This window comes from Hordeum vulgare, chromosome 7H (genome assembly GCF_904849725.1).
Source record: "Hordeum vulgare subsp. vulgare chromosome 7H, MorexV3_pseudomolecules_assembly, whole genome shotgun sequence".
Classification (NCBI taxonomy): domain Eukaryota; kingdom Viridiplantae; phylum Streptophyta; class Magnoliopsida; order Poales; family Poaceae; genus Hordeum; species Hordeum vulgare.
Window position 1 is genome coordinate 115,338,820 of NC_058524.1, and position 12,498 is coordinate 115,351,317.

Consider the following 12,498-nt stretch of genomic DNA (forward strand, 5'->3'; position numbering starts at 1 on the left):
AACCTCATCAAAGGTGAGGAGTACATGGCAGGTGATGCATTGATGAAGTGGGAGTCGACCTAGAACTTTGTGTACATGCCCATGGAAACGACGTTGATCCTATAATAGGAGCTTCTGGTATCAATAATCATTCATTATATGATTTGATCTGGTATATGTGATCTTGTCCTTTTCAATCGTGGTTCTGACCATGTTGTCCTACCTTGATTTCATTCTCAGACGAGTTAAAGTAATTCTCTTCTTCATATCAATACATTGGTCTAAGCCTTAATGTTGATCCACCTCCAAGTATTGTCCCTTGTAGCTCGAGGATACCACGGAGCTATATAACTTCTTGTGAGCTCCTCATCAACTATGATATTTTCATTGATTCCAGTTTCCTCGTGTTTGAGTTGTTGGACACGCGAGAACATCGAAATCTGAATCGAGTATGCATTGCGATTCAACAACTTTTAGTAATCTTCCTTGCTTACGAGTTTGTACTCGATCATGTCATTCCACGCTGTTAAGCTACATCATCATCGTCATGTTGGAGCTCGATCGTACTATCTATATCCTTCATCCCTGGAACACAATTGCAACTATGCGTGAAGCTTACATCGAGCTTTCCACATCATGTTGGTTGTCCTGAACGGCAATCTCAATTCTAAGCTAGCAGCCTTATCTGTGATTCTGACAAACTCTTGCTTCATCATTCCCTTGCTTGATGTCGTCGCTGAACGATTACATCTTCGTGAAGCTTCTCGACAAATGTGTCATGATAATCATCAGCATTCTGAGCTCTTGCAGGGTATCGATCTAATGCATGATGAGAAACGTCATCCTTGCCCCACAATGATTTGTATTATCATCGACATCCTTGATTGCCTTCCCTCCAACACAAACGTGTTCCTGTTTTGTGTTGTCCCTTAAGTTCCTTGCTATCCAACTTATGTTATCTTCTACCTTGGAGTATTACCATCTTTATGTCAAGAATGTTGTGAGCATCATTGCACCTCTTAAGAATTCTTGATATGGTAATACTTCTCACCATCACCATTCATTTCTTGGTCCCGTGTTGTTTCAAACCAGAATACCAACAAGTGAACTCTGATGTGTGATTCCAATACTTCTGGCAACCCTATTGCCTTGAGGTTAACAACTAAATGTTTCCGTCTTGGTGTGTTGGCTGTTGACTCATTAGTTTAGCATTGGTCGTGCTACTCAATTTGTATTTTCGAGTGCACCCTGCGACCAATGTTTAATTGTTGTTGTTCCCTTGAGCATACGACATTATACCATTTGACTTGAGAAATGATATCTCCTTGATGTTATAATTTTGGATATTCATCCCCGTCGAAATCTTGAGGAATTGTTGATGAGCCCATCAGCCACACCCTCAACTTCTCTGTGTCCCACGATGAAGCTCTTGAAAGCTTTATCTTTGTGCCTAGCTCATGAAGAAAATAGTTGATAAGAAGAAGTGTTTTCCCAAAGTTCACGTGCACTCTTGCCGCCCTAAATATGTGAAAGTTTTGTTTCTCTTCCTCTTGGGAAATACCCAATCATTCACGCATGTGCGAAGTGTTATATGTTTTGAAGATTTGTTATCTTCACTTCATATAACTTCACTTAGCACGCGAAGCCACTGACTGATTTGATCAAAGAGCTTATCGAGGCTGCACAAGGGCCTTGATATCCTCGATGAGGTTTCTCAAATCAGAACTCGGTTGCATTGTGTTGTAAGAATTCCACGTGGGTACGAATTTATTGACATTGTGTTCATGTGTCTTACAACCTAACTCATGATCCAATACTTGCTTTCGTAGTTCATATCCCGCCAATCTTGCAGTATCATTTCGTATGTTCTTGGTGGTCCCCTTTTCTTCTCAGACATCTTGAGCCTGAGGTGTCCTGACACCAATCATATCTGAATCTCGGGAAGATATGATGGTTGGAACATTTTTCAATAATTATAACTTTGGTCTCATATAACCCGGTACGGTGATGTCTTGACTGTCACACCGGGACGCGTGACCTATTGTTATAAATTCTTCTGTACGTAAGGTTAGCCATTCTACCATGCGGAAAATATATGACTTATTTCATAAGTTGTTCCTCATGAATCCTGTTTGTGTACCCATTGGTCCGACCTTTATCGGATGACCATGTCGATGCTACCCCGAAGCACGGATGTGGTACTTCAAGTTTCAACAGGAACATTGGAAGTGCAATGCTAAATTATTCCTGATCAATTATCCAAACCATATGGTATCGGTAAACATCATGATTCTTCTTGCCTCTTTGTCTAAATGATCATGTACTTGATGACCTATCATGTATACCATACTCTATATTTTCCTCAGGAATGATATACTTTAAATACTTGTGTGTGTGAACACATTTTCCTTCCTATTGGTCGGTTTGACCTTTCTTGTGGCATAACTTATCTAAGCAGTGTTAATTCCCTGCTTGTAAAACCCTGTTACTATTGTGGATAACATTTCGGTAGCCGCCGGTGGACGAGAGCCTTGCCTATTGGTCCGCCTCGTTTCAATGAGCAGGAAAAATGGTTCTATTCATCCCCCGCCCTTGGTACTGATACGTCCATTTTGCATCATGCTTTTATGTTGATATTTATTGCTTTATGGGTTGTTATTACACTTTACGGTACAATACTTATGCCTTTTCTCTCTTATTTCATAAGGTTTACATGAAGAGGGAGAATGCCGGCAGCTGGAATTCTGGTCTGAAAAGGGAGCAAGTTTGAGATACCTATTCTGCGCAACACCAAAAGCCATAAAATTCAACGAGCAATTATTTTGGATTTTATAAAAAATACTGGGCTAAAGAAGTACCGGAGGGGAGCCGCCAGGAGGCCACATGCCTGCCAGGGGCGGCCTTCCCCCCTGGCCGTGCCTGGGTGGCTTGTGGGCCCCCTGATGCCCCTCTGGCTCCCATGTTTTGCTATAAAGAGGGTTTCGTTCCAGAAAAAATCAAGAGGAGGCTTTCAGGAAGAGACGTCGCCGCCACGAGGCGGAACTTGAGCAGAACCAATCTAGAGCTCCGGCAGGGCCGTCCTGCCGGGGAAACTTCCCTCCCGGAGGGGGAAATCGTCGCCATCGTCATCACCAACACTCCTCTCATCGGAGGGGACACATCTCCATCAGCATCTTCATCAGCACCATCTCATCTCCAAACCCTAGTTCATCTCTTGTAACCAATCTCCGTCTCGCGACTTCGATTGGTACTTGTAAGGTTGCTAGTAGTGTTAATTACTCTTTGTAGTTGATGCTAGTTAGATTACTTGGTGGAAGATCATATGTTCATATCCTTAATGCTATTCAATACCTCTCTAGTCATGAACATAATTATGCTTTGTGAGTAGTTACTTTTGTTCCTCGGGACATGGGATAAGTCTTGCTATAAATAGTCATGTGAATTTGGTATTCGTTCGATATTTTGATGCGTTGTATGTTGTCTTTCCTCTAGTGGTGTTATGTGAACGTCGACTACATGACACTTCACCATTATTTGGGCCTAGAGGAAGGCATTGGGAAGTAATAAGTAGATGATGAGTTGCTAGAGTGAGAGAAGTTTAAACCCTAGTTTATGTGTTGCTTCGTAAGGGGCTAATTTGGATCCACTAGTTTAATGCTATGGTTAGAATTTGCCTTAATTCTTCTTTCATAGTTTCAGATGCTTGCGAGAGGTGTTAATCATGAGTGGATGTTTGTCCAAGTAAGGAAAGCACCCAAGCACCGGTCCACCCACATATCAAAATATCAAAGTAGCCAACGCGAATCATATGAACATGAGGAAAACTAGCTTGACAGAAATTCCCATGTGTCCTAGGGAGCGTTTCACCTCATACAAGAGTTCGTCCAGGCTTTTCCCTTGATACAAAAGGGATTGGGCCATCTTGCTGCACCTTTGTTACTATTGTTACTTGCTACTCGCTATGAATTATCTTATCACACAACTATCTGTTACCGATAATTTCAGTGCCTTCATAGAATACCTTGCTGAAAACCACTTGTCAGTTCCTTCTGCTCCTCGTTGGGTTCGACAATCTTACTTATCAAAAGAACTACGATAGATCCCCTACACTTGTGTTCCATCAAGACTCTTTTCTAGTGCCGTTGCCAGGGAGTGAAGCGCCTTTGGTAAGTGGAATTTGGTAAGGAAACATTTATATAGTGTGCTGAAATTTATTGTCACTTGTCACTATGGAAACTAATCCTTTGAGGAGCTTGTTTGGGATCTCTTCACCTCGAACGGAAGCACAAGGAGTTTCTCCTAAACCTACTGCACCTATTGAAAATATTTGTTATGAAATTCCTTCGGGTATGCTAGAGAAACTGTTGGCTAATCCTTTTACAGGAGATGGAACATCACATCCCGACTTGCATCTAATCTATGTAGATGAAGTTTGTCGTTTATTTAAGCTTGCAGGTTTGTCCGAGGATGAGGTCAAGAAGAAGGTCTTTCCCTTATCTTTGAGGTATAAAGCATTGACATGGTATAGGCTATGTGATGATACTATATCATGGAACTACAACCGATTGAAAATGGAATTTCATCGAAAGTTCTATCCTATGCATTTGGTACATCGTGATCGGAATTATATCTATAATTTTTGGCCTCGTGATAGAGAAAGTATCGCTCAAGATTGGGGGAGGCTTAAGTCAATGTTATATTCATGCCCCAACCATGAGCTCTCGAGAGAAATTATTATTCAGAACTTCTATGCTCGGCTTTCTCATGATAATCGCACCATGCTTGACACTTCTTGTACCGGTTCTTTTATGAAGAGAGATATTGACTTCAAATGGAATTTATTGGAAAGAATTGAAAGCAACTCTGAAGATTGGGAGTTTTATGAAGGTAAGGAGTCAGGTATGAATCATAAGTTCGATTGCGTTAAATCCTTCGTTGAAACAAATACTTTTTGTGATTTTAGCGCTAAACATGGACTTGACTCTGACATAGTAGCTTCATTATGTGAATCATTTTCTACTCATATTAATCTCCCTAAAGAGAAGTGGTTTAAATATCATCCTCCCATAGAAGTCAATGTAGTTAAACCCAATCCAGTTGAAGAGAAAGTCATTGCTTATAATGATCCTATTGTTCCTAGTGCTTACATTGAGAAACCACCTTTCCCAGTTAGAATAAAGGATCATGCTAAAGCTCCAACTGTGATACGTAAGGGCTACATTAGAACACCTACACCCCCTGAGAAAATTAAAGGTTAACCTAGCATTGCTATTATCAAAGATCTCCTGTTTGACAATGTTGATGGGCATGATATTCACTTCTGTGAAGATGCTGCTAGAATTGCTAAACCTCATGCTAGAGACAAACATAGGCCTGTTGTTGGCATGCCTGTTTTTTCTGTTAAGATAGGAGATCATTGTTATCATGGTTTATGTGACGTGGGTGCTAGTGTTAGTGCAATACCTCGATCTTTATATGATGAAATTAAAAACAAGATTACACCTGTCGAGATGGAACCTATTGATGTTACTATTCAGCTTGCCAATAGAGATACTATCTGCCATTTGGGAATTGTTAGAGATGTTGAAGTCTTGTGTGGTAAAACTAAGTATCCTGCTGATTTTCTCGTTCTTGCTACCACACAAGATAACTTTTCTCCCATCATATTTGGTAGACCTTTCCTCAATACTGTCAATGCTCACATTCACTGTGAGAAGCAAACTGTCACTTTGGCTTTGAAGGTGTGTCACATGAATTCAATTTCTCCAAGTTTGGTAGACAACCTCATGAAAAAGAATTGTCTAGTAAGGATGAAATTATTGCCCTAGCTTCTATTGTTGTGCCTCCTACTGATCCTTTAGAGCAATACTTGCTTGAGCATGAAAATGATATGCATATGGATGAAAGGAATGATATAGATAGAGTTATCTTTGAACAACATCCTATCCTTAAGAATAATTTGCCACTTGAACTGCTTGGGGATCCACCCCCACCAAAGGGTAATCCTGTGTTTGAGCTTAAGCAGTTACCTGATACTCTTAAGTATACTTATCTTGATGAAAAATAGATATATCATGTTATTATTAGTGCTAGCCTTTTAGAGCATGAAGAAAAGAAATTATTGAAAACTCTAAGAATGCACTGTGCTGCTATTGGATATACTATTGATGATCTTAAGGGCATTAGTCCCACTCTATGCGAGCATATAATTAAAACCGATCCTGATTCCAAACCAGTTGCCGATCATCAACGGAGATTAAATCCTAAGATGAAAGAGGTAGTAAGAAAAGAAATACTAAAGCTCCTGGAAGCATGTATTATCTATCCTATTGCTCATAGTGATTGGGTAAGTTCGGTGCATTGCGTCCCTAAGAAGGGAGGTATTACCGTTGTCCCTAATGATAAAGATGAAGTGATCCCACAGAGGATTGTTACTGGCTATAGGATGGTAATTGATTTTAGGAAATTGAATAAAGCCACCAGGAAAGATCATTACCCCTTGCCTTTTATTGACCAAATGCTAGAAAGATTGTCTAAACACACACACTTCTGCCTTCTAGATGGTTATTCTGGTTACTCCCAAATACCTGTTGCACAATCTGATAAGGAGAAAACCACTTTTACCTGCCCTTTCGGTACCTTTGCTTACAGGCGTATGCCTTTTGGCTTATGTAATGCACCTGCTACCTTTCAAAGATGTATGATGGCTATATTCTCTGACTTTGGTGAAAAGACTGTTGAGGTTTTCATGGATGACTTTTCCGTTTACAGGTCTTCTTTTGATGATTGCCTCATCAACCTTGATCGAGTTTTGCAAAGATGTAAAGAGACCAACCTTGTCTTGAATTGGGAGAAGTGCCACTTTATGGTTAATGAAGGCATCGTCTTAGGACATAAAATTTCTGAAAGAGGTTTTGAAGTCGATAAGGCTAAGGTTGATGCGATCGAGAAAATGCCATACCCTACAATCATTAAAGGTATAAGAAGTTTCCTTGGTCATGCCTGTTTCTATAGAAGGTTCATTAAGGACTTTTCTAAGATTTCTAGGCCTCTTACCAATCTCATGCAAAAGGATATTCCTTTTGTTTTTGACGATGATTGTGAGGAAGCCTTTGAAATACTTAAGAAGGCCTTGATAACTGCACCTATTGTTTAACCACCTGATTGAAACCTACCTTTTGAAATTATGTGTGATGGTAGTGATTATGTTGTTGGTGTTGTTCTAGGACAAAGAGTTGATAAGAAATTGAATGTTATTTATTATGCTAGTAAAACTCTAGATAGTGCCCAAAGAAATTATGCCACTACTCAAAAGGAATTTTTAGCCGTCGTGTTTGCATGTGAAAAGTTCAGATCTTACATTGTTGATTCTAAGGTTACTATTCACACTGATCATGCTGCTATTAAGGATCTCATGGAAAACAAAGATGCTAAACCTAGACTTATCAGATGGGTTCTCTTGCTACAAGAATTTTATTTGCATGTTGTTGAAAGGAAGGGTGCTGAGAACCCCATAGCAGATAACTTGTCTAGGTTGGATAATGTTTTGGATGACCCACAACCTATTGATGATAGCTTTCATGATGAGCAATTGAATGTCATCAATGCTTCATCTAGTACACCGTGGTATGCTGATTATGCAAATTATATTGTTGCCAAATATATACCACCTAGTTTCACTTACTAGCAAAAGAAGAAATTCTTCTTTGATGTGAGACATTACTTTTGGGTTGATCCTCACCTTTATAAAGAAGGAGTAGATGGTGTTATTAGACGTTGTGTACCTAAGCATGAATAGAGACAGATCTTACAAAAGTGTCACTCTGAGGCTTACGGAGGACACCATGCGGGAGATAGAACTGCACACAAGGTATTGCAATCCGGTTTCTATTGGCCTAGCCTCTTCAAGGATGCATATAAGTTGGTCTTGTCTTGTGATGAATGTCAAAGAATAGGTAATATCAGTAAACGCCAGGAAATGCCTATGAATTATTCACTTGTCATTGAACCATTTGATGTTTAGGGTTTTGATTATATGGGACCTTTTCCAAAGTCCAACGGGTATACTCATATCCTAGTTGTTGTTGATTACGTTACTAAGTGGGTAGAAGCTATCCCAACTAGTAGTGTTGATCATAACACCTCTATTAGGATGCTTAAAGAAGTTATTTTCCCTATATTTGGGGTCCCTAGATATTTAATGACTTATGGTGGTTCACATTTTATTCATGGTGCTTTCCGTAAAACGCTTGCTAAGTATGATGTCAACCACAGAATTGCATCTCCTTATCATCCTCAGTCAAGTGGTCAAGTAGAGATAAGTAATAGAGAAAATAAACTAATTCTGCAAAAGACTGTTAATAGGTATAGAAAGAATTGGTCTAAGAAGCTGGATGATGCACTCTGGGCTTATAAAACAGCTTATAAGAATCCCATGGGCATGTCTCCGTACAAAATGGTTTACGGTAAAGCATGTCATTTACCTCTTGAGCTAGAGCATAAGGCTTATTGGGCAATCAAAGAGCTCAACTTTGATTTCAAACTTGCTGGTGAGAAGAGGTTATTTGATATTAGCTAACTTGATGAATGGCGAACTCACGCATATGAAAATGCCAAGTTGTTTAAAGAAAAGGTTAAGAGGTGGCATGATAAAAGGATACAAAAACGTGAGTTCAATGTAGGTGATTATGTCTTGCTATACAATTCTCGTTTAACATTTTTTGCAGGCAAGCTTCTCTCTAAATGGGAAGGTCCTTACATTGTTGAGGGAGTATATCGTTCCGGTGCCATAAGGATCAACAACACGGAAGGTAATTTTCTGAGAGTTGTAAATGGGCAAAGAATCAAGCATTATATCTCACGTACTCCCAAAAATATTGTAAGCAATATTATTAATACAATAACTCCGGAGGAGTACATGAGGGATATTTATCAACCTGTTTCAGACTCCAAAAACGAAGAGGTATGTGATTCGGTAAGTAATCCGACTCCAAAACTTTTCCAGTAGCAATTTTTCTCTGTTTTGGAATTTTAGAAAAATAGAAAATTTTCAAGTAGTCCGAAAGCGCACGAGGAGGCGACAAGCCTGCCAGGCGCGGCCTACCCCCCTAGCCGCGCCTGGGTGGCTTGTGGGCACATCGTGTGCCTCCCAGACTCTGTTTTCTAGTGGAATACTCCTTCTGGTTGGGAAAAATTCATTATATATTCTCCCGAAAGGTCTGACCCTCGTATCACGCAAATATCCTTTGTTTTCGTTTCGAGCCTGTTTCAGCAGCAGATTCAGGGCAAGGATGTCGTCTCAGGAATCTGTCGGGGAGAACGATTTCCCTCAAGTCTACGAAGAAGTAAATGCTGATATGAAAAGAATGGAGGTCATGAAGGCCAAGGAAGGGCTGCTGAAAGAAACTAAGGGCAAAACTAAGGAGGAGAATCCGGCGTCGGACGAAGGGCAATCTGCGCTCAACAAGGAAGAAGTTGAGGAAGAGGGTTTTCTTCAACCCTACCTCCACCTTTTACCTCCATCCTTGATTGAACTCTTGAGGTTATGTGAAATAACTCGTGTTCGTAATACTTATCTCACCCGTGAAGTTGTTTTGCTGGAGAAACATATCATAGAGCTCCAAAGTATAAATCAAAGATTGATGGCCCTCTTGGAATCAAAAGACAGGACAACTCCACCACTATCACCTTCGAAGGAAGACAATTAAGCACGGTTATGGCCACTCCTCTTGGCTTGTGCCAAGCTTGGGGGAGTTGCCCCGGTATCGTATCACCATCACATCTTTTGCCTTTACCTTTTTCTTAGTTCGATCCTTTTTGGTTTTATCTTTCTCTAGTAGAATAAAGTTCTTAATGATCTAGGCTTGAGTTTTGCTTTGTGTCACCCCAATGTATTCGAGCTTGTGAATCATATAATAAAGAGTGTTTTAGTTAAGGGCCTTGCTTCATGCCATGATATAAAGAAAAGAATAATAAAAGAACAAAAGCATGAAATATCATGTAATGATCTTATGGGAAGTGATGGCTTCACATATAAAAATAATGTTGATTGAAACTTGTTGTGGGTGGACAAACGTAGACCTTGGTCATTGTTGCAATTAATTGGAAGTAATAAAGAAGGAGAGGTTCACATATAAATATATCATCTTTGACACCGTCTATGATTGTGAACACTCATTAAACTATTACATGCTTAGAAGTAGATGTTGGACAAGGAAGACAACATAATGAATTATGTTGCTTGGTTCCGAACAATGTTATATGACTAGAGATCCCTTAGCATGTGACACTTGCTTCCACCTCATATCAGCCAAAACTTTCGCACTAAGTAAAGATACTACTTGTGCATCCATAAACCTTCAACCCAGTTTTGCCATGAGAGTCCACCATACCTACCTATGGATTGAATAAGATCCCTCAAGTAAGTTGTCATCGGTGCAAGCAATAAAAAATTGCTCCCTAAATATGTATGATCTATTAGTGTGTGGAAAATAAGCTTTGTAAGAACCTGTGATGAGGAAGACATAAAATGACAGACTGCATAATAAAGTTCTTTATCACAGGAGGCAATATAAAGGGACGTTCCTTCACACTAAGAGGTCACAGATCCAAACCTCAAAAGCGCATGACAACCTCTGCTTCCCTCTGCGAAGGGCCTATCTTGTACCTTTACTTTTTTATCTTTAAAAGAGTCATGGTGATCGGCACAAATTCCTTATTTCGCCATTATCTTGGCTAACGTCATGTCTAGGGAAAGATCTATATTCATATGTCAATTTGGAAGTAAGTATTCATGAATTATTATTGTTGACATTACCCTTGAGGTAAATAGTTGGGAGGCGAAACTATAAGCCCCTATCTTTCTCTGTGTCCAACTGAAACTTTGATCTCATGAGTACCACGTGAGTTTTAGCAATTGTGGAAGACGAAATAATGATTGAGTATGTGGATTTGCTTTACAAGCTCTTATTTGACTCTTTCTGATGTTATGATAAATTGCAATTGCTTCAATGACTAAAGGCTATTGGTTGTTGATTCTCAATAAGGTTCTTGATCCATACTTTACTTTGTGAAGGAATTGTCACTTTAGCATAAGAGATTATCTGACGATATTGTTGTTCTAAACATGATCATGATGCTTGCATGTTCGTATTTTGTTTTATCGACACCTCTATCTCTAAACATGTGGGCATATTTATTGATCTCGGCTTCCGCTTGAGGACAAGCAAGGTCTAAGCTTGCGGGAGTTGATACGTCCATTTTGCATCATGCTTTTATGTTGATATTTATCGCTTTATGGGCTGTTATTACACTTTACGGTATAATACTTATGCCTTTCCTCTCTTATTTTATAAGGTTTACATGAAGAGGGAGAATGCCAGCAGCTGGAATTCTGGTGTGAAAAGGGAGCAAGTTTGAGATACCTATTCTGCGCAACTCCAAAAGCCGTAAAAATCAACGAGGAATTATTTTGGATTTTATAAAAAATACTAGGCTTAGAAGTACCGGAGGGGAGCCACCAGGAGGCCACAAACCTGCCAGGCGCGGCCTTCCCCCTAGCCGCGCCTGGGTGGCTTGTGGGCCCCCTGATGCCCCTATGGCTCCCATCTTTTGCTATAAGGAGGGTTTCGTTCCAGAAAAAATCAAGAGGATGCTTTCGGGAAGAGACGCCGCCGCCACGAGGCGGAACTTGAGCAGAACAAATCTCGCGACTCCGATTGGTACTTGTAAGGTTGCTAATAGTGTAAATTACTCTTTGTAGTGGATGCTAGTTAGATTACTTGGTGGAAGATCATATGTTCATATCCTTAATGCTATTCAATACCTCTCTGGTCACGAAAATACTTATGCTTTGTGAGTAGGTACTTTTGTACCCGAGGACATGGGATAAGTCTTGCTATAAATAGTCATGTGAATTTGGTATTCGTTCGATATTTTGATGCGTTGTATGTTGTCTTTCTTCTAGTGGTGTTATGTAAAAGTCGACTACATGACACTTCACCATTATTTGGGCCTAGAGGAAGGCATTGGTAAGTAATAAGTAGATGATGGGTTGCTAGAGTGACACAAGCTTAAACCCTAGTTTATGCGTTGCTTCGTAAGGGGCTGATTTGGATCCACTAGTTTAATGCTATGGTTAGACTTTGTCTTAATTCTTCTTTCGTAGTTGTGGATGCTTGCGAGAGGGGTTAATCATGAGTGGGATGTTTGTCCAAGTAAGGACAGCACCCAAGCACCGGTCCACCCACATATCAAAATATCAAAGTAGCGAACGTGAATCATATGAACATGATGAAAACTAGCTTGACAGACATTCCCATGTGTCCTCGGAAGCGTTTCACCTCATACAAGAGTTCGTCCAGGCTTGTCCCTTGCTTCAAAAGGGATTGGGCCATCTTGCTGCACCTTTCTACTATTGTTACTTGCTACTCACTACGAATTATCTTATCACACAACTATCAGTTATTGATAATTTCTGTGCCTGCAGAGAATACCTTGCTGAAAACCATTTGTCAGTTC